Source organism: Aedes albopictus, chromosome 2, assembly GCF_035046485.1.
Source record: "Aedes albopictus strain Foshan chromosome 2, AalbF5, whole genome shotgun sequence".
NCBI lineage: Eukaryota > Metazoa > Arthropoda > Insecta > Diptera > Culicidae > Aedes > Aedes albopictus.
In genome coordinates this window covers 220,822,721-220,849,395 of record NC_085137.1, presented here as the reverse complement: position 1 = coordinate 220,849,395, position 26,675 = coordinate 220,822,721, and the positions used below count along the sequence as shown (strand labels likewise).

General features: G+C 41.6%; 1 protein-coding gene across 1 annotated transcript in view; it reads right to left on the bottom strand.

The window, feature by feature from the left end:
• Nucleotides 1–24,913, bottom strand: part of LOC134287929 (titin) — a 413,960-nt gene extending 389,047 nt beyond the window's left edge. Inside the window, exon 1 of the mRNA XM_062851184.1 lies at nt 23,537–24,913. The gene's annotated coding sequence lies outside the window, so the exon portion shown is untranslated. The remainder of the gene's footprint in view (nt 1–23,536) is intronic.
• Nucleotides 24,914–26,675: the final 1,762 nt, after the last annotated feature.

The following is a 26,675-nucleotide window of genomic DNA, read 5'->3' as shown; positions in this document are numbered from 1 at the left end:
AATATAATTTAAACCAACTTTCGTCTTATCTTAATAAAAGTTCATTGTGTTGACTTTCTTCATATAAAATTTCAAATTGCTTTACAGAAGAACTCTGTTGGCTCTGTGAGAGCGTATTAAACCCCGATAAATCCTAATATTTTATTCAATGAATGAGATTTGTACTAAATAGTAGAAATCTTATAAAAAGGCAGTGGAAAACGTTTTTAGAACAATTTTGGTGTTTGAAACATTCAGGACTGTTGCGGAAATTCGCTTAGAGAAGGCTATATATTATTTGATCATAGTAGCCATGAATTTTTCAGTCAACGTAGATTTGAATGCAGTTAAATCGTAGTAAGGACATTTTTTATTATGGCCATATCTCCTCAGTAGACGGTCGTGGACGGACAAACTAACCCTTATTTGAAAGCTCTATAGATGTACTTTCTGATAAGGGTATCCTCAGCTGCACCTTTTTGCCCCTTAGAAAGATATTTATCCCTAAAAGTGGATAAAAAAAGTCATAAATTCATCTATAACTCGTCTCATCTAATTCTTACAGCTTTGATGTCTTCGACAAAGTTGCGTATTTTATTGATTCATACAACTTTGCAGAACATTGTATGTGTCTAAAAATTCAACAAATGTATGTTTTACTTAAAAAACGAATTTTTGGGGTTAACTTTCAAATACAGGCCTCTATCTCCATTGGAGTAAAAATAACAACATTGACGTCTTCAGGAAAGTTGTTTGGAATCAAAAATGCTACAACTTTGCCGAAGACGTCAACCCTCTATCTCAACAATTTAAAAAAATTAATTTTGTATCTCACTTTTAGGGGGATTGATCCGAAAACTCTAACTGTCAAAAGATGGCGCTGGTCATTCCCGTCAACTTTGCCGAAGACACCATTGCTCTATCTCCTCAATCCTTTGAGCTATTAATTAAGAGCGTGAAAATAGGAAAATAAACCATTGTGCGGTGACCGTTTTGCGAAACTTATTTTTAATGAACCGATCTCACAGCTGCTTGCTTACTCCTTTCTCGCAAGCGAGAAAATATTGCATGCAACTTGAGCGGCTTTTCGATATCGACGATGGGGTCTGCAAAGCCTTTTGCTCAACCCTGCGAATGTCGACTCAATGAAAAAAGCTCTTGTGTGGGTGTGAAATGTCAAATAATGTTTACTATTTGCACGAACGAGGAGGAGGATCACCGTGAATCATGATGATTTTCACTGTTTTCACGGTTTTGAGACGATTTGGTGGTGAAGTTCAAGGTCATACGCATCGATTAAGATTAAAGGAATGCGCAGGTGTAAGTGTTGTTTGTTTTTGTTTATTTTTAGGTACCTCACAGATGATCAATGATGGAAATAAAGATTGACAATGATACAGGCGTATCATTAATTTATCCGGGTTTTAAATGAATTGCCGGCCATACTCCGAGTGGTTTCCCTGTGAGATCTTCGAGGTCATATGACGAAGAACCAATTTTAGCCTTAACTTTGCACGGAAGATACTGCTGGCCGTATTTTGAATTGTAGTTGTCGGCGGCACTCGACGGTTTCATGTTTTTCCTGTAAACCAACTGCCCGACGGAAAATGATTTTGAGAATCGGCGACTCCGAAGATTGTAGTGTTGTGTAGACGATTTATGTGCCTTTTCTAGATTGGCTTTGACCAGGTCGTATATTTGCGAGAACGTTTGTTTCCGTCGTTCTTCAAGTTCATTGTCAGATAATGTTTGATCGTGGCGGAATAGACGATGGTCATTCCCCACTTCTGACAACTCAGTGCCGTGAGTTATGAAGTACGGCGTTAATCCGGTGGATGTATGCTTGGTGGTATTGAGGATCATTTCTATTTCGGGGATTTTTGTATCCCACATACGCTGATCTTCCCGTACATAAGTCCTGATAGCAGTGTTTATGGTGCGATTAACTCGCTCAACAGGATTGGCCTGCGAGTGATAGCGCGAGTTAAGCCAATGTGTAATTTTGAAGCGGTCAAGCAGCTCTTTAAACATTTTGGAAACAAAAGTGCTACCGTTATCCGTGATGATAATTTCAGGCACGGAGTTTCGATAGAACCATTGATCCTTTAGAATCTCACACACGGCAGAACTATCCAATTTTCGTACGGGCTGTATCATCACCCACTTTGAAAAGTAGTCCGTGATCACCAAAAGGTGTTGATTGCCCTTTCGACTGCGTGGGAGGGGGCCAACGAAATCAATCGAAATTATTTGCCACGGACGAGATGCTTGGCGCATTTTGCCCATTTCAGGAGTGACTGCTACGAATGGTGCTTTAATTTCTTTGCACATAGTGCAAACCTGAATGTATGACCGTATGTTTGGGCCCATTTTCGGCCAATAATAACGTTTTTGGATACGAGCCAAAGTTTTCTCGTAGCCTTGGTGGAAGGTCTCATCGTGACTGTCCTTCACAATGGTAGGAATCTCGTCAGGCGATGGAACAATCTTCCATTCAAAACGGCTGTCGTACGGTTCGTTCTTTGCAGTAACGAACTTCATCAACTTGCCGTCTTCTAAGCGGAAATCAGCATAATCATCGGGATGACTCGTAACCTTTTCGACCAAGGAGGTGTACCAAGATGCCGAAGATGAATCTTGGACTACAGCTACACTTCTGGACAGGGCGTCCGGAACTACATTCTCTTTGCCCTTTCTGTGCACCACGGACATATCGAACTGCTGTAGATCCAAGCTCCATCGACTGCACCTTGAGCCAACCTTCCACTTGGTGTTGAGGATGTGGGTCAATGCTGACGAGTCAGTGATGAGCTTGAAATGATAGCCCTCAATATATCCACGGAAATGGTCAATAGCTAACAACGCTGCTAGTGCCTCTTTTTCGGCGGCGTGATAGTTCCGTTGAGGCGTGGTTAGCTTATGGGCATAGTAAGAGATTACTCTCTCACCATCCTCCTGCTGTTGGGTCAAGACACCAGCTACAGCGACGTCGCTAGCATCGGTTTGGATGGTAAATTCCCGCGTAAAATCAGGACTACCTAAGATTGGGGCACTGACGAGTCGCTCTTTAATAGCGCAGAAAGATTTTTCCGCCTCATCGGTCCATTTAACAACTTTAGATTTAGTTTTTAGGAGATCGGTTAGCGCCGCTGTGATCTCGCTAAAGTCAGAAATAAATCTGCGGTAATAATTTACCATTCCTAGGAATCTCCTTAGTTTTGTTATAGTATTGGGCCTTTCATACTCAATTATTGGTCGAGTTTTCTCTGGGTTGGCCCGTAAGCCTTGTGTACTGAGGAGATATCCTAGGAACGGTATTTCTGGAACGCCAAACTGGGACTTTTCCAGATTTATGGATAAGTTAGCATCTCTTAGTCGACGCGCAATTTCTCGCAGAAGCTGCACGTGGTGCTCGAATGTTTCCGTCACCACGACAATATCGTCGAGGTAGACGAAAACATACGGTTCCAACACACCGTGACCCAGTACACGGTCCATCAGCCTGGCCAAGGTGGCGGGACTATTTACTAGACCAAAGGGCATACGGGTGTATTGGAACAATCCTTTGCCTTGCACGCTGAACGCTGTATACTTCCTCGAAGCCGGATGAAGTGGTATTTGGAGAAAGGCTTCCGAAAGATCTATCGTTGAGAGATAATTGGCTTTCGGGAGCTGGCCGAGTATGCGACAGGGGTGCGGCAAAGGATAGGCATCTCGCACAGTGCGCTCGTTAATTTTGCGCGCATCTAAGCAGAGGCGAACTTTATGTGGTTTGATTACTGGAACGCAATTCAATGACCACGATGAATTGCTGCGTTCAATGATCCCAGTATCTAGCAGGCGTTGCAGTTCAGTGGCTACCAAACCCTGAGTTTTCGGTGACATCACGTATGGAAATTGTCGGACTGGAGGTTTATTTCGCCATTCCTCCTTAATCTCAATGCGATGTTCGGTAAGTGGAGTCAAGGACAACTGACCCTGGCGGGCTGGCAAGAAAAGGGATTTTACTGCCTGAATTTCCCGTTGTTCCTCAATGGTTAAGATGGAAGCCGTCGTTGGCTGAGGGGGTTCTTCTTGGTCGATGTCGTCTACGAGGGCACATTCCCCGACAGTCGGTTGAATGTTAAATTTGGACCAGAAATCCATGCCGCAAACGCAACGAATGGCTAAATTTGGCACAACCAAGGTTGGAATTATTTTGGTTATGCCGTTAAAAGTAAATGGCAAATAAATCTGACCACGAATCTCCAACGGTTCACCACCAGCAGTGCGCAAATTTATAGGATTCGAGAGAGGATTGAGTTTATACGAATTTAGAGACGAATACACGTTATCATTAATCAGCGTAAGGTTACTACCACTGTCTAGAAGCGCCCGAATCTTTCGATCGTACACTGTCACAGTAGTATAGGGGCGATTATCGTTAGGGAACGGGTAGGTAATTAAACAAGTGATAGGCTCTTTAGGGTAAATATCTTCGGTGGCTTTTATAAAAAAGGTAGTCGATTGAGTCGGATACGCATTTACCGGTTCAGCGAGCCGCGCTTTTCGCTCGCTGACATGGCGTTTTTTGTACAATACGGGCAATTGTTAAAGGGGTAACCGCGGAAGCAACAGTTTTCGCACAGCACTGCTCTTGGCATACTGCACTCTCTTAATGAATGGCCGTAGATACCACAATTGTAGCACGTGTTATCGGGAGGAGGTTGATATGTATCAATCAGATTTTCGAGGGTTGATCGCGCTCTTTGTTGAGGCTGATTTCTAACGGGCACATGTGATGCATTTTTGGGTGGATTTGGTGAATGAGGGGGACGCGACGACTTTTGTGGCTGGACTGGTAGTGACGCTGTCGATTGATGTGGTTGGTTATCTACTAAAGTTTTCTTGGGTTTTGTTTGACTGACGGTATTTACTGATTTCTCGATCCCAAACACTTTGTTGTAGGCGGAGAAATTTAGCGAATCAATTTTCTGACCAGCCGCAATCAATGTGGGTAGATCAGTTATCGGAAGAAATGTTAATTGCTTGCGATAATCGATTCGAATATTTTGGAGCAATATTTGAACCTTTTCGTGTTCTGGTATCTGAACACACATAGTCCGGAAAAGTCGTTCCATTTCATAATAAAATTCATGAAACGACTCGTTTCTTTGCTGGCGTCGCTGATAAATTTTCATTTTTATCAGTGCGTCCAAATCTGGATGCATGAAGGTTCTCTTTAGTTCCAGCACCAGGTGCTCCCAATTCAAAAATCGACCGGTGGAACGCATGGTCATATACCATTTTAATGCTGGTCCAGTAAAAAGGTGCACGGCCGATTCGAACAATTCAACGTCAGAAACATGCTCTGCCAAAGAGAAGGTTTGGACGATTTCTAAGAATTCGTTTAGTTTCAGTCCTTGATCTGTTCCATCATATTTGTTAATCTTCCATTGAGAAACAGGTAAAGTATGCCGGGATGGATTAGGCTGCTGCACTGGATAGAACGTTGGATATGGTGAGTATGGTATGGGCATTTGAGGTAGCTGTGATTGTGTAGGTTGCCGATTAGAATGTGGGGTAGTCGTTGGCTGCGAAGCGGTTGGTGCATTGTAATTGAACCACGATTGAGAGAAGATTTGCGGGTTCGGGGTAAACGTGTTTGAAGCCACTGTAGGCATTTGTAGTAATGACTGCGGGGTGGAAGGGAAATAAGGCACATTTTTATAGGAGTTGGATTGCATTGTTTGAGGTTGATCAGCAAAACTAACCGAATGTGGATTTTGCTGCCGATCAGAATTTATTGGCGCGTTTGAATCTATTGTTCGCGGTGGATACACCATCGGCCGGCTAGAATCGAAAACTGAAGCTTGAGCAGATGATGTGGGTAGGGTGGTTGTTAGAACCTGCGCACTTTCCAACTCTTTTATGCGAGCATGCAGAGATTCAACATAGGCCTTATCTTCTGCGCACAGATTAGATAATCGGCACTGTTGCTGTGCAAGCTCTTGAGAAGAATTTTGTGGTTGGTTGCATGGACCACTGTCTACTCTCACGTTATTGCTAGGAACTCCTGAAGGACCTAGGACCTCTTGGTTAGCCGCGAACAAATTAATTAACGCCTGTTCATTGTCAATTTCTTGCTGAGAATTTGCAGTGTTTAATTTCTCAGTATAAAACTCTTTAGCTAAAACTACAACAATGTCCACAAATAGACATTTCAAAAATTCAGTTTCCTGTACGGTAATATCTTTGCATTTCAAAAGCTGGTAAGCTCTGTGAGCGTAATGCAAAAGTCTAGTTTTGCATTTAGCCCTCACAGTGCGGTCATTTTGTTTCACCGTTTCACTAATTTCCAAAAACATTTTCTCACATAAGCTAATTTCCTCCATTTTGTTCTCGCCTAATACTGCTTCTATAATCATTTTCTGCTCCTTTTCGGCTTTAAGATGCTCACGCAAGCTTCTCCGCCTGCGCGACAAAGTCGGATCATCTCTAATCACGATAGCACGCATTGACACTTCACACAAAAGCTCTTCATTTTCTAAATGGTCTACTCTGATATCATGGTACCACCCTAGCATCATTTCCGTAGCCTGCGTGAAATTTATACGCTCCATGGCTATCTGGTTTTAAACTGATTCACAAAATATAGAAATAAAATTCACTAAATTCCAAGCTAAATTCACAAAAGAAGTAATTCAATTTTATTCACTTTCAATTCACACTTAATTCAATTGGAAATAATTCTATTCAGGAAATGCAACAATGGGTTTATGAATGGCTGTCAATTGTTTAATGATTTCTATAGAAAGAACAAAGGTATTTAAAAAGGTTTAGTTAGAGCTTTCACACGAGGTTTTGTAATTTGGATTGCACAATTTAATAAACTAATACTGGAAAGAATTGGAGCAAAATTGATAGTTTTCGATTTTGATTTCTCCCGGAGCACAATTGAAAAAAGTTCTAATTGGGAATTCAAGCAGAAACTTTTTTCAGACACTAATTCACGTTGGGCGCCATTTGTTACTAATTTACTATTTAATTCAGTATATTTAAGAAAAAGGGTAAAGAAAAACACTAACACTAAGAAAAAGAGCAAAAAACTAATTCAAATTAAAAATTCACTTTCATCAAAAAAATATTTACAATAAAAAAATTTAATAACTATTTACACTTAGCCCTCTCAGGGTCTATCCGGGAGAATCGTTAGAATTGTTGGGCGGACTCACTTCCCAATCTTGCACCGCGAATTCAATTTCATGCACGAAAGAGGGAGGAAAGGGAATTGCGCGCGAAATAATTATGCTTTAATACTAAGAAATTAAATATTTACAACTTTGATTTATTAATTTTGGGGAGGGAATTCAATGGGAAAAAAGGAAATGCACTATTCAACTTCACCTGTCGATACTGTCGTGGAGGTTGATCTTTCGGACCGGGTACCTTCCGGCTAGATGGCGGCGTCCGAGTCGGCTTGCTCATCGACGCCTTCGTCGACGATCGGGTTTGGGCGCTGGATACCCGCCGGCAAAACTTCTTCTTGCGTCCTGGCTGAGGCTGTTTGTCCAGTTCGAGCACACAGGGCTGGTGGAAAATCGTCCGTTGCACCAGAATTCACTTTAGCTTCACTGGCTGGAGCACTTCGTCACCCCCGATAGAAAAATGAAAAAAAGGAAATCACCGCCGATACTCTCACTACGGCACTTTAGGATTTCGTTCCTGCGAGGGGAGATTAAATTTCTAGTTTTAAAATAACGGACGAATTGAACTGTCGGAATTTCGTTACCGAAAAGAGGCCTAGCTTGAGCCTGCTTAGGCTTATAAGGCATTCCATGACTCCGCAATTCCCAAGCATAGGAGAACATTTCCCGGGAGGGTTTGTCTCCGCAAAGTTGGTACCGCGCGCCATGATGAATATGTACATATAGGATAGGAAATGGTTTAACGTTGAGATACCAGGGGGATAATAGGGTATGGAAAATTCAAATTCAAATTTAATTCATTTTTATTTTTATCTAATTCAGCTTATTTATTATATACATTTAATTTTAGTGTGAATGGTATCGTTGGAAAAGATTATGGGAATTTATTTACATATTTACAGGTTTGGTTTATTTATTCTAGTACTTAAGCATAATTATTTACAAATGAAAACAAACAAGAAAACGAAGAAGAAAACAAAAAGAAAAATGCAAAATTGGGATTGGGACCTATCACAGAGGTAACATGCTATGCTATGCTATGCTATGGCACTGTTCAGCAAAACATTCAGTTACTGAGAAAGTGCTCACAATGCTGAGGAGCAGACTCTATCTCAGAGGAGACGATACGCCAAGAAGGAGATCATACAACTCTTTGTGTCATTATAATTCAAAATTACTGTTGTTGTTTATGCTTCAAAATAGCTGCCACCATCATATGTTACTGCATAATAATATATTATGATTGAAGCCAACCGATGCGATGGTTGAATCCTGAAAAAAAAAACGCCACAATAACAGACATAATTCCCTAGGCGTTGTGCGTCATCCTGCATCAACAAAACAGCCTTGTAAGAAAATAATTGTTGGTCATGTAACCGGTCCTTCGTCGAAATTGGGAAATCTTTCATTTGGGACGAGTCGTCGGCATCGTCGTCGGCTCGTGTACCCAATATTCAAACTGCGTTGCTAACGATTCATAGAAACTCCTCGTGCTGATCCTCCCCAATTACCATCCATAAAAGCGCACTGCAAGTCTAAAAGAGCAGTCCTTTCAGAATGGGTCCCGTCCATTTGATGAATATAATTGTGTGATGGATGGTGATTCGGAATGACAATGGCGAAGCAACCAACAACTGATGTCATCGTATTAGAGGAATTTGATTGATTTAATTTAGTTGGCTTGTGCGAGCATTGTCTGTTTACTTATGGAAAGAAAGGTTAGACAAACTCTGGTTAATGGAATTGTGAGTTGAGTCAGAACAAGACTTCAATTTTTTTACCCATTAAAAATCTATATAATAGCGCCTTTCTCGTTAGCTCATGTTATGTTTGATTTACGATGAGATTTAAACAGCTACACAATCTCTAATATGGAAAAACGAGGTTCATTGTTCACCCGTTGTGATTCGACTCTGGGCTTTTGTGTCTTCTTTGGGGATAACTAATTCTTCGTTGGGGAGCGTCCATAACTTACGTCACGCAAAAATTGACAATTTTAACCCCCCACCCCCCTATGTCACACTTTTTGCATGAGACCTCGGGAATTTTTGTATGGGTTGTCACACTGTACTGAAACCCCCCTCTCCCCTAAAAGCGTGACGTAATTTATGGACCCCTTGTTGGTCTTATGTTTCGTCACAGATAACAGACGTTTATGCTTATATTATCAATGTGTGTAAAAATGCTCAACAGCCATTTTGTATGTAACGAGCAGTTGAAATTTATGTGGCAATCATTTAGAGATGGCGCAGTGATCGATAGTCAGCGATCGCTTTCAAGATTGCATGCACTACGCAATTTTACATACAAGATTGTATTCGATCTTGAATGAAAGTGGAACTTTGAACTATTCTTGCATTCAAGCTAGATGGAAAGTCGCAATCAGTTGAGTAGATGGCGGTAGTGAGCCAACGTATACCGTTTTGAACATTTACACAGGATTCTGCTAAAAATTTGTACTAGCATAAACATCTGTTATCTGTGGTTTCGTCCTACTGAAACTGTCGTGACCTCGACGGCCTGCCGGCCAAAATGCCGACGTACGCCTGTCGACTCCGTTGCTCCTCAACGCTCTGGCTAGCAGAGAGCGGTGCCACCCGCTTATCCGCTGCCAGAACGGAGATCCCGGCTGGCTCCGCTGCCCCTCGACGCTCCGGCTAGCAGAGGGCGGTGCCACCCGCTTACCCGCTGCCGGAACGGAGATCCCGGCTGGCTCCGCTGCCCCTCGACGCTCCGGCTAGCAGAGGGCGGTGCCACCCGCTTACCCGCTGCCGGAACGGAGATCCCGGCTGGCTCCGCTGCCCCTCGACGCTCCGGCTAGCAGAGGGCGGTGCCACCCGCTTACCCGCTGCCGGAACGGAGATCCCGGCTGGCTCCGCTGCCCCTCGACGCTCCGGCTAGCAGAGGGCGGTGCCACCCGCTTACTCGCTGCCGGAACGGAGATGGTTCCGCTGCTCCTCGTCTGCTGCTGCTTCTCGTCCGCTGCTGCTCCCAATGTGATTTGCCTCACATTCGTCAATAAACTGATGAAATGCGGTTCGAGTAGGCATACTTATGCCCGACACAGACGTGTTCCGTTTGTGATGGATAACATGATATCGTTCGGTGGCGTCTCTGTTCTAATCGTGACACAGTGGGTTCAAATGCTGATAGAAATAATTTTAATAATTTTTTTTTTCATCTCTTTTTTTTTTTGCTCTTTTTAAATCATATGCGATTTTATATGCTTATCAGTTTATACAATCACTATTATAATTTTATTTTAACTAAATACTTATTCTATCCACTACATTCGCCCCCTTTTCTACTCTCAAATTATTAATTAGAATTTAATGTTACAAACATTTTCTGAGTTGAAAAGTTGTTCAAAGTAATATAATGATTTTATTCTGATTTAATATGAAATTTGACTTTTCTCGAAATGTAAAATAAGCTTTAGGGTCCACAACAAGCTATATTTTATCTCAATCAAACAGTCTTAAAATAGAAATTCAATCCAAGTAAATTTCGATCAAATGCCAATCCCAGCCAAGTCCATTCTTGATTTAATCCAAATCATATTCTAATTTTTTTCCAAAAGCAAATTAATTTTAGCCCAAACTAATCCAAATGTCATTCAATCTCACATCAAATCCAGCTTAAAACTAATTTAATCAAAACTGAACATAGATCAAATTCTCAAACATGGTGAAAAACAAATACCACAATTGTTGAATTTTTCCTAATTCACCCCACGCACATCTTACTCCGACGTTGATTACGTTCTTTTTCAAACCTCTTTCAAGTACTCTCATATGGATTATTTGCGTTCTTATGTTTTATATTACATAGCTTTTTCATGGAATTCTCCCTACTTGACAAGTCCAATCAAACCCCAATATAAATTCCATACAATTATTATTCAAGTCCCTTCAAAATTAAACCCAAATAACATCAAATTCAAATTACATATTCGATATCCTGTTTAAAACAATTCAAGTCAAATCTTACGAAAAACTTATTCCAAATCTATTGCGAATCGATAATTCACATATTGGAATTCATGCCAAATCTCAATACAATCCAACCACGGTTCATTTCTAACTTTATTTTAATTTTATTTCAACGTGATTCTCATTCAAACCTCTTAAAATCGAACATAGGTTCCTTTGAAACCAAGTTAAATCTATTAAAATTGAGTCATTTAATGCCTAATGCAAATCAAATTATAATTTCTTCGATATCCAGTTCAAAACTATTTTATCCCAAGGCATTTTAAATGCTATTGTAAATTCATCGTTAATCTTTTGGTATCCGTGCCAATCCAAATCCAATCCTAGCCAAATCTACTGCAGATGAAAATCGGGCAATGCAAATTTAATCGTTTGGATTCCCTAGGCTGAGAAAGCCAGAATTTCCATAGCTAACCATTTCCAGTCGAAAACCCCTAGCAAAAAAGATAAAATATAATTAGAACTAGATACAAATCATCCAAATTTCACAAATCCAAACCACCTAAAACAAACATAATGTTATTTCGTGCTCCATTAAAATCCACATCCATTTATAACTTGGTCGAAAGCTCAATCCTAATGCTGCCCATCTCTTATCTCATCTAAATCTTAACCGCTGATACATACCATAACACCGTTTGGTTCATGTTCGTTCTCTGCATGTCGTACTTTCACCTAAAAGTGATTAGTTTACATTTGTTTTGCATTTTTTTTTTCTACTGATGTGCGTTTATATAAGCAAGTGAGTATCTTCATAATTGCCCAATCTAGCCAACATCCAAATTTAATATCCATTCGATCAATATATATATATATATATTATTTTCTTGTTCGGGTCTGTCACTGCGACCAGTTTTTAGATCTATTGTGACATTACCCGTATCCTTAGTGTAGTGCATGTCGCTTTACTCAATTGCCATTGAAGAGCAATAAAGTATCGATTTTGATACAGTTTTTGATTTGTTCTCTCGGAAATTTCGGAATTCGATCAATATAGTGTAACACATCCACTAAAAATCCTTTCCTAACCCAATCCAAATCAATCCGAAATACGAACCCTCTCAAATTGAATAAAACTGTCTCCTATCAGTTTCAAATTAAAACCAATTGTACAAAAAAAATCTGTGGGAATCCATTCCAAACATATTGGAATCAATAATTAAAATTGCATTCCACAATGCATCAAATACATATTTCATCAAAATACATTTCTAACACAATTCAAATTGAAGTGCAATCTAAATTTAATTCAAAAGCCAAATAAAAAAGCAAATCAATCTAATCCAAGTTCACACGAATCCCTAACCAATGGCTCGATTCTATTCAATCCACATCCACTTTGAATCCATTTTAAATCGATTTTCAACCGAAATTTCATTCGTTCCAAATCTTATTCAGTTCGGTCCAAATCCAGCCTAATAAATACAAATTTCAAGATTTCGACGTTGGAATTAAAGAAACTGAATCAATTTCTATTTTTGAACTTTCATGTTTACTTTTAATTTTCACATTGCTTCAACTTCTATATAGAAACCATTCCTATCTTCACTTTAATTTACTATTTGTGAGTAGCCTCTGAGCATCCTTGCATCATTGAAAACACCAAACAAAACTGTTTTTTTTTTCTCGTTCTCTACCGGAGGCCACATAGTAATTGAAGTTTTTGTCTTTTTCACCAAAGACCCGTTCAAGTTTTGTCTCTCATTTTTGTTTCTTATTTGCTCTCCGTCTATCTCCACCGGAGGAAATTTTTTTGCTTCGAGTTCCTACCAGCTGCGCCATTGTCGTGACCTCGACGGCCTGCCGGCCAAAATGCCGACGTACGCCTGTCGACTCCGCTGCTCCTCAACGCTCTGGCTAGCAGAGAGCGGTGCCACCCGCTTATCCGCTGCCAGAACGGAGATCCCGGCTGGCTCCGCTGCCCCTCGACGCTCCGGCTAGCAGAGGGCGGTGCCACCCGCTTACCCGCTGCCGGAACGGAGATCCCGGCTGGCTCCGCTGCCCCTCGACGCTCCGGCTAGCAGAGGGCGGTGCCACCCGCTTACCCGCTGCCGGAACGGAGATCCCGGCTGGCTCCGCTGCCCCTCGACGCTCCGGCTAGCAGAGGGCGGTGCCACCCGCTTACTCGCTGCCGGAACGGAGATGGTTCCGCTGCTCCTCGTCTGCTGCTGCTTCTCGTCCGCTGCTGCTCCCAATGTGATTTGCCTCACATTCGTCAATAAACTGATGAAATGCGGTTCGAGTAGGCATACTTATGCCCGACACAGACGTGTTCCGTTTGTGATGGATAACATGATATCGTTCGGTGGCGTCTCTGTTCTAATCGTGACACAGTGGGTTCAAATGCTGATAGAAATAATTTTAATAATTTTTTTTTTCATCTCTTTTTTTTTTGCTCTTTTTAAATCATATGCGATTTTATATGCTTATCAGTTTATACAATCACTATTATAATTTTATTTTAACTAAATACTTATTCTATCCACTACATGTCTGGTTGATCGTTGGTACATGTCCAGTAGCGTGGTTCGAAAAATCGTTTTTGCTCCACACCGCTCATTCGATTCCTAACCAGATTATATACCTTCTTCCAAAATTTGAGCTGATTTGGTTAAGAATTGAGACTGCACAAGCACTTCAAAGTTTGTATGGGGATTACTATGGGAAAACGAAGTTTTTCATTTAATCGACCGTAGCATTTCCCCAAGTGCCCTAGAGGATTAGTTGACCCTTGGTCAAGGATCGGTATATTCGCCTCACTCCATTCATATTCACTCCTCTTTGCTGAAGCGAATCGAGAAAGATGCAGCAAAAGGATAGTCATGATCAAACATGCAACCCCATCATCAGTGGGAAGCGATGCGCAAATTGTTTGACATGGATATTCGTAGCCGTTCGTCGTAGTTTGAATCGCATGCGAATGAATGAATGGCGAATGGTGAAGAATGCTGGTGAGCGATCGAAGCGACTATTATCATACCTAGAAGAGAATTTTTGCGTGTAATGCATACATTTTTAGTGTATTGTTGTTGAAATGCTTGGTTAGCAAAGAAAATAATAAACATTTTTTTGGAAACATCAAAAATTCGTATGCACAATATCACTCGTATCGCTCACGAATCGCATCACCGCTCGATCGCTTGCGATGCGAATGTGAACGAATGAGTAATTTCCAAGTGTGGCTTCCCACCGTTCGCCGGAGTTTGTTGTCGTCGCTGACAAGCAAACACACAAACTAAAGCGACGACCGTTCGCTGCTGACTGTCTTCGAATGTGGAAGAAGATGAAAAGTGGAAATCAGGAACCCTGCCCTTGGTACTCCTAGGCTACTCTATCAGCTACAACTTTGCCGAAGACCGCATTCAAATCGGACGCCTCATTAATTAGTTATCGGTTTGTATCCAACTGAACAAACTTTAACAGTGATCCTCTAGCTTCCCAGCAAGCAACATTGCTGCATATGGCGCCAAAGATAGCACACAATCATGGCTACTATATTTCACTGCAAAATGCAGTGATGCCCACCGAATAGTTCAACCATCATGAGTAAAGATTACAATTCTTGATAAAAATCGGTAACAAACTATTGAGGCGTCCGATTTGAATGCGGTCTTCGGCAAAGTTGTAGCTGATGCCCAGTTGCGGATGCCGAATTTTGCAGTGGACTTTACGCAATTAGCGCAAAAGTTTGATTTACGTGTATTTTCCACACCAGTTGAGATTGAAAACGCAAGTCTTAAAAAAATAACCATTTCAGTTTCAACTTCAACAATGTTCAACCTACTTCATTGAACAGGACTAATATCGTCTACCGGAAATTTCCTTGACTTCCTTGGGCATAGAGTATCTTCGTGCCTGCCACACGATATACACATGCAAAATTGGCAGAGGAAGCTCTCAGTTAATAATTGTGGAAGTGCTCATAGAACACTAAGCTGAGAAGCAGGCTTTGTCCCAGTGAGGACGTTATGCCAAGAAGAGAGAGAGAGAGGGTTCCCAAAAAGTAAGAAATTATGGCTGCGAAGCTGCCGTTCTGAGTCGAAGATATTTAGGTGTGTAGATATTTATTTAGGGAATCTATTTGATTGTTGAGCAATTTGGTTACAAACACTGCTTGAGAGACGTTGCGTCTGGTTTCAAGAGTGTCAATTCCTAATAACAAGCAGCGTTCTCGGTATGGTGGTAGAGAGAGGGTTCCCAAAAAGTAAGAAATTATGGCTGCGAAGCTGCCGTTCTGAGTCGAAGATATTTAGGTGTGTAGATATTTATTTAGGGAATCTATTTGATTGTTGAGCAATTTGGTTACAAACACTGCTTGAGAGACGTTGCGTCTGGTTTCAAGAGTGTCAATTCCTAATAACAAGCAGCGTTCTCGGTATGGTGGTAGATTTGCATGATCTCTCTATGGAAGGTTTTGCAGGGCGTGGCGTACAAATATTCTCTGAACACACTGAAAACTCTCAATCCAGGAAGAGTGGTACAGCATCCAGATTTCTTAGTCTAATTCAAGGATTGAACGAAGTAGGGCGTAGTGTAGTGATCTCATGCAAAACGGACTCTCGGGTGTAGTGGAGGGCGAAGGAAAGGTGATTACCCGAAAGTAATCCAAAGTCACGTGTGTGACCCACACGCTCGAGCACTTGTCCGAACGTATGGGAAGAAAACGGGATTTTTCATCTTACTATATGAGATGACTTTTCATTTACTCACACTGACCACCAAATGCTTTCTTGAACACCAATCTTCCAACTAGTTCAACAGAGCTTGCAAGACGTAGCAATAAATTTTGGAATAATCAGCGTAAAAGATTCTAGTTCCGGAAGATGCTCATCGCTCCGAGGGGCCTACACATCTGTGCTGGCCCCGGGCCCCCACAATCCTTAATTCGGGCCTAGATATACCGACATGATCCTGAAGTTAAGTAACATAAAAGTTATGAACCGAAGGCAACGATATTATTTTCCATTCGTAAGCCTTTTAATCAGTTAGTGCCTATCGACCAAATGGCTATTCGACGAATTGTCCATTCGACTAAATATACTGATGAGAGCACTACACCGGGTCATTACCACGATTTGAGAGAAGGAAGTATTACCGGAGGAATGGATGGAAGGTATCGTGTGTCCTATCTACAAAAAGGGCGACAAGTTGGATTGCGGGAACTACCGCGCGATCAGACTACTGACCCAGCCAACAAATTGATTCACATAACTCAGCAACAACTGTGCTAAGTGAACTCTTATTCATCCAAAACACATTGTATAAGATGCACCAAATATGCTCTATTCGCACAAATTTGGAGGCCATATACACTCCCGTTCAAAAGTTTGGGGTCACCCCCTCAAAAACATGTCATTTTTTAGGCCCATATCTCCGCCAATTTGCGTCCGATTTCAAAACCCTAGGTTTCATTCAAAAGATAAAAAGTCAAAGAAACTTTGAACATGATTTAAAAGAAACTTTTTCAAAAAAATTTGTATGTAAACTTAACCCAAAGTTGCCAAATTTTCTAAAAAATGAATATAAACTTACGGCAGTGTCGCTGGAAGTTGGGTCGACCAAATTTTAAGATGAGAGCGGTAATATGACCCATTTTCTATTAGCTTTCAATTGCTTTTTACAGAACTTAGTTGAAAAATCTAGAAAAAAAGTTATTAAGTAAATTAATCCTTGATGTCATCGACCAAAAGTTTGGGGTCACCCCTCAAAATGCTGTATCGGCCAAAAGTTTGGGGTCACTATCGTAAAACATGGAAAAGTGATTTGTTGATATCTTTGTCATCTTTCATTCAATTTTAATTCTTCTTGGCTTATTTGAAACAAAATGAATGATACTTACTGCATAGACATTGAACCACACATATTTGTTGAAATTTACGTACTAAAACTTAACGTAAAGTTGCCTCATTTTTTAAAGCGTGGTAAAATGTGCTAACTTTACATAACATTTTTATATACAAAAATCGTTAAATACGTTAAGTTGAAGACATCAAACGTAAATTTAGTTAATTATCTTTGAAATGAGCCAAAAATAATTAAAATTGAACTATAGATGACGAAGATATCACCAAATCACTTTTCCATGTTTTACGAAAGTGACCCCAAACTTTTGGCTGATACATCATATTGAGGGGTGACCCCAAACTTTTGGTCGATGACATCAAGGATTAATTTACTTAATAACTTTTTTTCTAGAATTTTCAACTAAGTTCTGTAAAAAGCAGTTGAAAGCTAATAGAAAATGGGTCATATTACCGCTCTCATCTTAAAATTTGGTCGACCCAACTTCCAGCGACACTGCCGTAAGTTTATATTCATTTTTTAGAAAATTTGGCAATTTTGGGTTAAGTTAACATACAAATTTTTTTGAAAAAGTTTCTTTTAAATCATGTTCAAAGTTTCTTTGACTTATTATCTTTTGAATGAAACCTAGGGTTTTGAAATCGGACGCAAATTGGCGGAGATATGGGCCTAAAAAAAATACATGTTTTTGAGGGGGTGACCCCAAACTTTTGAACGGGAGTGTACGTACATTTTCAGAAAACCACTTTGAGTTATACAATTTCAGACGAATTCAGCTGGCATACAATATAACTTCTCTTTATAACTTTGCTTGGCATTATATACAATTTCATTTTCACATGTTCAAATATAAAAAAGAAGTTAACAAGCCTAGATTTTCCGACCTGCAGCTCATTAATCAGATACCCTACCACTGTGTCAATCACTGACTGTTGTAGAACGTGAAATTTAAGCAAATATAAACAATTGTAAAACTAGTTTGAATGGTCACAAGTACAAATTGGTGGACATTACTCTGTCGCAAATAAGTTGAATAATTGTTTGAATATTCGTTCGAAAAGGATTGCTTTGAATGCTCAGATTTGCTCCATCCGTACACACTTTGGATATCATCTAGGTACATATTGACAATATCATTTTGATATATACAATTCTTGACGGATTCATTCGTCGTTTTATATGATTTCATATATAATCTCTTTATGATTTCTCATTCACAAACAATAAAACAATAGCAAGTCGTGTCAGTCTCTTAGGGGGCATCCATAAAGTACGTCACGCTCATAGGCGGGGACAGGGGTAACCGAAAGTGTGACAAGCAATATATTAGGTATACGAAAACCCCGTTCGAAGGGGGGAGGGGGGTCTAAAATTCCCAAATTTTGCGTGACGTACTAAATGGATGCCCCCTTAGTGAAAAGGGTTAATGTTAGCAAAAATCTTGGTGAAAATACAAGCAAAGTGTGGAATAGATTTAGTAAATCGGTAAAATTCTTTAATTATGCTGACATCAGGCTGTACAGCAGAAGCTGAAGGGTTTATGTTCATGAAACGGATGAAACATCTACCTAGAACAGCGCAGCTGCTGATCCGCGATACGGCTGGCCTGGTTTTCTAACAGAGCTGCCCTTGGAGCTGCCAGTAGAACATTGAGGTAGGTGAATGTAATAAAACTCTCCTGCATCTGTACCTATTTGAGTTAAGCGATGCTCCTAGCTAAATATTTCCATTAACATCTTAATTTTTCATCCACTGGCTCTTCAACTAGATCTCCTACATGCATGATTTTATTTTTACAAGTATGACCTCATATGCAATCACTCATTTAAGATTACAATGGAGTCGTTACAAGTGCATTTAAAGTTGTTCAAGAATGTCAACGTGAAGATGTATAATTGTTAATGCAAATTTGAAATCATTATTACTGCCAAATGAAATCGGATAAAATTGCGGGCTTCATATACGATTTAAACTAATCTGTTATTGTGCCTTATATAATTCTAACTTAATTTGATATTTAACCCTAAAAGGGATACCTGGGGTCCATTGGACCCCAGGCGCCTTTCAGAGCTCGTCTTTGATGGAACACACTCAGCGAGGTGACGAAACTGAGGCCATGAAGGTATCCCTTTTAGGGTTAATATAACTTGAGACTAACATCATTAAGTATATGACTTCTGATTTGCTGGGGAGCGCTGCCTACAAGATACTCTCTCAAATTTTATGCCGCCGTCTATCACCGATTGCAAGAGAGTTCGTGGGGCAATATCAGGCTGGATTTATGGGTGAACGCGCTACAACAGACCAGGTGTTCCCCATCCGCCACGTGTTGTAGATATGCCGCGAATACAACTTGCCCACATATCACTTGTTCTTCGATTCCAAATCGGCGTATGATACAATCAATGGAGAACAGCTATGGCAGATGATGCACGAATACGGATTCCCGGATAAACTGATACGATTGATGAAGGCGACGATGGATCGAGTGATGTGCGTAGTTCGAGTATCAGGGACACTCTCGAGTCCCTTCGAATCTCGCAGAGGGTTACGGCAAGGTGATGGTCTTTCGTGCTTGTTCTTCAACATTGCTTTAGACTAGAGGGTGTAATTAGGAGAGCGGGGATAAACACGAGTGGAACGATTTTCACGAAATCCATTCAGCTGCTTGGTTTCGCTGATGATATTGATATTATTGCTCGTAAATTTGAGGCGATGGCGGAAACGTATATCCGACTAAAGAGTGAAGCCAAGCGATTCGGATTAGTCATTAATGTTGCGAAGACAAAGTACATGATGGCAAAGGGCTGCAGAGAGGAATCACCGCGCCCGCCACCTCGAATTTATATCGACGGTGATGAAATCGAGGCGGATGAAGAATTCGTGTACTTGGGCTCACTGGTGACCGCCGACAACGACATCAGCAGAGAAATTCAGACGCGCATTGTGGCAGGAAATCGTGCTTACTTTGGACTCCGCAGAACTCTACGATCGAATAAAGTTCGCCGTAACACGAAGTTAACTATCTACAAAACGCTGATTAGACCGGTCGTGTAGAGGACCAACGCGCATTTCTGCTTTGGCAGATTTGTAAGATACTTCGCCACACTTGGAAATGGTTCAGTACAATACAATTTGGTTTGACGACATGACTGCAAACTATTCCAGTATTGTCTATGTTGAGTGGCATACCAGGTGTGAATCTGAAGCTTTACCCAACACTTCGATATCGGAATAGCTGGCTGGCTCAGGGCCAATGAAGTCATGTGATGCTCCAGTGCGACCTAACTCATCAGCCAATTCATTTCCAGCGATGGAATAATGGCCAGTTACAAGGTAAACAGCATTTGTTGAATTCAGCTCCTCGATTTGAGTTCGACAAGCGATAACTACCTTCGACCTAGAGTTGGCCAAAGCAAGTGCTTTAAAAGTAGCCTGGCTATCTGAACAAAAGTATATTACTTTGCCCATTATGTGTCGATTGCACTCCGCACATAAGAGCAAAGATGTCGGCCTGGAAAACGGTGCAGTGTCCACCAAGTGAGTAAGACTGATGCAGCCTTAGCTCACGAGAATAAACACAAGTACCTGCTCGACCTTCGAGAATGGAGCCATCAGTGTAACATATGAGGCCGTCTGAAATACTTCTTTCCAGATATCCAGATGTCCACTCTTCCCGGGAAGGAAATTTCGTGGAAATTGTCCTATATGGGAAATTACAAGCAATTGTAAGGACAATTTTTTCCCAATTCACCAAAAGTGGAAACAACGAAGTGTGTGTTGATGTGCGGTTCACAGGAGTTTTCTCTAGTAGACCGAGTACCCGTAGACGGTAAGTGCAAGAATGTACTTCTTGTTTGAGATGCATGTGTAGTGGAGCAACGTCAAAGAGAGCTTCGAGCGCTGCCGTGGGAGTTGAAGAGAACGCTCCAGACATCGCCATTAGGCATTTGGAGATGGCCCAACTTTGATTGGATCGTTCTCATTTCGCGCTCTTGCTGTGCGGTGGCAAGACATCCATAGGCCAATGTTGGCCGAACCACAGTTGTGTAAATCCATTTGATAGACTTGGGTTTTAGACTCCAAGTTAACGCCGGCATTGCCCTGACTTTCTTGATTCTGAACTTAATGGTAGGTGTCCAGGAAAGCTTGGAATCAAGAATAACTCCAACGTACTTTACCGGTTCAGTCACATCGATTTCAGAATCAAAGAGACGCAAAGGTCGAACGCCATTACGGTTTCGCCTTTCCGTAAAAAGGACAATAGATGTTTTACTCGGATTAATCGAAAGGCCATGGCGACACCAACCCTCAACTACCTGAAGGGCGCTTTGCATCAGGTCGAAAAGGGTGGTGATACACAAACCAACTAACAATGCTAGATAGTCGTCGGCAAAACCATAAGTAGGAAAACCACTATTATTTAGTTGCCTGAATAGCGTATCAGCTACGAGATTCCACAAAAGTGGTGATAAGACGCTTGCCGCAATGTCGAGAAGAGATGTCGGTTTTTGAGCATTTGGTGAATCCAATTGGAAATCATTGGAGATATACCATGACCCCGTGCGGCTTCCAATATGACATAGTAAGGCACGTTGTCAAAGGCACCCTCGATATCTAAGAAAACACCCAAACAGGATTGCTTTTGAGCGAATGCTATCTCGATATCCTAAACAACCTTGTGTAAAAGAGTCACAGTGGACTTACCAGATTGGTAGGCATGTTGGTTCACATGAAGAGGCACATTGTGATGATTCACAATGCGTTCTAAGCATTTCAGAAGAAAAGAGGTCAAACTGATAGGTCTGAAACTCTTTGCTTCTTCATACGACGCACGACCCAGTTTCGGAATGAACTTCACAGTAATATCCCGCCAAGATTTGGGAATATACCGTGTAGCAAAACTGCAAACAAGTATTTTTTTTTTTCAAAACATGTTTGAAACAATCAAATTCCTCCTGAAGCAAAATAGGATAAATCCCATCTGCTCCAGGAAATTTGAAAGGAGTAAAGCTATTAAGTGCCCACTCAATCGATACTACAGTTACAATACTCCGAGCCGAAGCAAAAAGAAGCATAGGGGAATTCAGGTATTTTGGACATACCGATACGCGTATATAATTTGGACATTTACGGTAAAATCAAATGGAAATGTCCAAAATATATACGCGTAACGGTCTGTCCAAATTACCTGAATCACCCTAACTACAAGAAAAGACATCAGGTTCATCCGAAGATGTAATATCCACACATCCAGGGAAGTGTGTGCTGAATAAGCATTCCAGAACTTCCTCATCAGAGGAAGTTAGATCGCCATTTGGCAAACGAAGTTTGTTCACTCGGTAATAACTAAGGGATGAATAGTTGAGGAGATTTAAGAGATTTTCGATCTTTAACAATGCCCTTCAAGTGGGTAAATCACCTTTTCGTGTTGCGTTATGGTGAAAAATCTACTAGATAGAGCTCTGAAGCTTGGGTTAGGTATAACTAGGTCGGCACCAGAGACATTGTTTAATACATACATATTGTTAATACCGGTTAATACAATACATATTGTTTAATACCGGTATCATTGCTTGACTTTTTCGTTAAGGGATCTGATTATGACTGATAAAGGGGCGTGTAACAAGCGGAACCTTTTAATCAGAATCCCTCCTTGCAAAGCTCAAAAATAAAGCCAAAGATGCAATATTATGGAGGATTTTATTTTAGAGGAGTAGCGGTCTCACTACTGACCCAGAAAATATATGGACAGTACTGCTGTGAATATGAAAGCAATGCTCATCGTCTACTCTTCAAAATTAATTGATATGTACTATTCAAATATTTCATACGTTTGCACAAGAAAAGCTACAACGTAGTTTAAAAACATGCAATAGATTAAGCTCCTAATAGTGCGACTTTTTGCAAACTTTAATGAAGAGAAAAACATCGATACCATTGGCAAGACTACAAAAATAGCAACCACCAACAGATGACAGTCACTCGCCTGATTCGCCCCGGCCAAGGGTGAAGGTTACGGGAGCGAAGCCATGTTTAACCGACCAACATTTTGTGCGTCGTCCTTTCCCCCCAATGGAGTCCCTCTCGCCGTAAAGTAAAGAAGAAACCACTCGGGCCGCTGCTACTGTATTCAAATTATACTCCTTCAAGTCATGCAAACCGTTCGTCGTCGTCGGCATCGTCGTCGGGGTGGTTTGTTGACGTTGGTTGGTGGTATGTTAACGTGCCGTGGACAACTTTTCTTAGATATACTCTGCGTTGGTGACGTCTTCTTGTTTCGTGTGGCATTACACTCTTGTTGGACAGAGGTTGCTCTCCTGATCATATAATTTCGTTTTCACCAATAATGCGTGGCAGCAAACGAGGAAGCCCCACGTTTAGAAAAGCCGATTGATTGTAAACTTAAGCCTGCTCTGCATGACCCAGAAATTTAAACCCAGCCTCATTTAGTACGTCATTGCACTGAAGCTGCGAGTTTATCGACTGGTCTAAGGAAACCCCCAATTTTCACTTTTTGGCACAAAGCTGATAAAAAAGGAAACTTAATATAATACAGCATTCTTATATAGGTACCTGGGTCATAAACTCCAACATCGGTATCGCAAACGTGAGCTGCCCGTTCGTAATGGTTTATGCGGGTCTGGATGGCAACTTTTGATCTGGCGAATTTTTGGTTGACTGCTTCGGTTGCTCGACAATCGTTTGACAAGTCACTGTGATGTATGCACACGCCGCCTTTCCCAGCCAAATATAATTCAACAAAAAGCGACACAACCTTCATTCAGCATTTTTCTTCTCCATCGTCGTCGTCACTTCATCCTTTGGATTCTCTTTTCCCTCTAGTACCCAAAACACTTCACTACTTGCTGCTTGAGCGTATTCGTCTCGCTTCTGCCACGCTTCCTCAAGACCTTTTCTTATTCAAACAGCGTTTCGCAAGCACTTCCTGTTGGCAGAGGAAGCTTTTTCCATTGCACCACTCGCTATTCAAAGAAATGCTTCTCTGCTGCACATAACATTCAGGCTTTTCACTTGCTTTTACCTCACAAAGTACGCGACCACGACACACATGTTATCTAAAGCCCACCTGGGACGTACCGTCGAGAGGCATTTCATGCCCCCAACATTCTCGGAACAATTCACAGAAAACACCGAAACGCTAATCGCACCTCCTCCGCTGTCCACTCGTTCTTCGGAAAACTCGGCCACGGCCTATAGGTGAAATCGAACACCGCGACGACGATGCGACCGAATCATGCGAGGAAAATTTTATTAGCGAAATGGAAAATGCGTCCTTCCCGGTCGTCCTGACTCCTCTCCGAAACTCCCCAAGTCCGATTTTTCTTCTCCACAGGCGAGCACAAGTCCGGCCTCCTTCTTCAAGGCGACATTGTGGGTTATTTTTGTAATGGTCACACTTTTATGACAGACCGTCAGTCAGCCCTCAGGAAAAAAAAATCACAAGAAAAAAACAGCGACGTATTCACACGCACGTTAACGCGTATCCTGGATCTCCGAAGACAGCGTGTTGCGCCACCGTCAGCAACCGTCGGAAAACTGAGAGATTCCTTCGCACGACCGGAGTCCCGGAGTCTCCGTCCGCATCCAAAAGGATACGTGCGGCGACGGCCGAATGCTTCCCTGGCTCTCGCTTCTGCACTGCTCCCGCTCGTATTGATTGGGATGGATTTTCCTCTAGCCAGCCGCCGACGACGACGACCGAGAGGAGAACCTACCAAAACACATGATGCTTTCCAACAGCGTAAGGATTAAGCAGGGAGAGAGTGGTTCCGTACCGGAGAGTACACGGAAAATTTTCTGCAAGGTGGATGAATGACACCCGCTTCATTCAGTACACAGAAAATTTTGCGAAGGTTTGAACGTTCCCCTTCATGCTGGTACGAGTCAGACTCGTCCAAGGGGACGCGAGTTATGTTGTACTCCTGTTGTACGTTGTTCCATCGCAGAGGAGGGTTACTTTGCTACACGTGGTATAGTAGCATAGCATGGTGCACTGAAATTAAATGAACCACATGCGATATGGTGATTGGTGAACCTACACACGAAATTGGGAGCTGACTTTTCATTAGGTGACAGTATAGTATGGCTATATGGGAATGGCATGAACGAACAAAACGAACGTTCATTACACAACTCAGGATTGCCCACGATCACATAATGGGAGCATACCCAAGTAACCACGAAGCTGTAATACACGTGCATTATTTTAACTATATAGTACTGTATAAAATAGTGATTATAATGCTGCATTACTTTAAACATTTCATAAAACAATATTAAAGTCGAAAAAGGGCCTCACTAAAATCACATTAGTGCCAGCCATTGCTAAAGCAACATAAATGCATTTGCTTTATGCATGCGTAATAAAAACAGTGCGGAAAACAAAAATGAAATCAATTTTTAAAACCGTTTCTTTATCGACGGTGCTAAAACACTCATGTGATGTTTTGGCTTTCTCGTACACCAAGGTGTACCGAAAGGCTATATGTTCACTCAAAAAATGAAATCTTGATATAACCCCGGAGGGCCACGTTTATATACCAATCGACTCAGCTCGACGAGTTGAGATGATGTCTTTTTTTCCTTCTAAACCATAGGGGGATAATCTGCAAACAGACACCCTAATAGGAAGGTTAGGATAGTATGGGGCTGAGGCCGTCTTCTACTACAATAGTAGAAGCCAGGACTACTCTCTCCTCGACCCACTAAACACATTCCTGTGGTCGCCAAACCCTACGTCTCTCCGGAACCACCAACCGGAACCTCAAGGTTAGCTGCGTAGCCTGCAGCAACGAACATCGATGACTCGCTTTGGAGAGTCCATCACGGTAACATGCTGGCGCTTAGCCAGTTTCCCGAGTGGTCCTCACCATTCCCTTTGTCTTCGGAAGGCGGGCAGGATCAACCCCGCCCGCGCCCAACTGCTTGGCAGACATCAAGAACTGATGCCCACGTGCAACCCGATCTGACCTGCCCGTAAGTAAGGGTATCACTACCCTTCAGGCCCTATCAGATGATGTCTGTGTGTGTATGTGTGTGTGTGTATGTATGTATGTGTGTGTGCGTGTGTATGTGTGTATGTGTACAAAAATGTCACCTCACTTTTGGATAGTAAATATCATCCGATTTCAACGCTCTTGGTTTCAATCGACGCAGAATATTGTCCCATTATTCCCTATTAAAAATGGTTCAGATCGGTCCAGCCGTTCCGAAGTTATGGCCATTTGGGTGTTCTGGATCGGTATCCCAGGAAGGGGCCAGATATGAAATCGCTACAAACCAATGCATTCGACACATCAAACCGCGGCATTTTCGATAATCTGATGAACGGTAAGCAGGAAAATAGTCTCAGACCATATCTAAACCGGTAGTGTTCCGGAACCGGTTCCAGGTATCCCACCGGAAGTAACCAAATTTGAAAGTGAACCAAACCCATGCATGCAACACATCAAACAGCGGCTTTTTCGATTATCTGATGAACGGTAAGCAGGAAAATAGTCTCAGACCATATCTAAACCGGTAGTGTTCCGGAACCGGTTCCAGGTATCCCACCGGAAGTAACCAAATTTGAAAGTGAACCAAACCCATGCATGCAACACATCAAACAGCGGCTTTTTCGATTATCTGATGATCAGTAGGCAGGAAAACATTCTCAGACCATATCTGAACCGGTAGCGTTCTGGAACCGGTT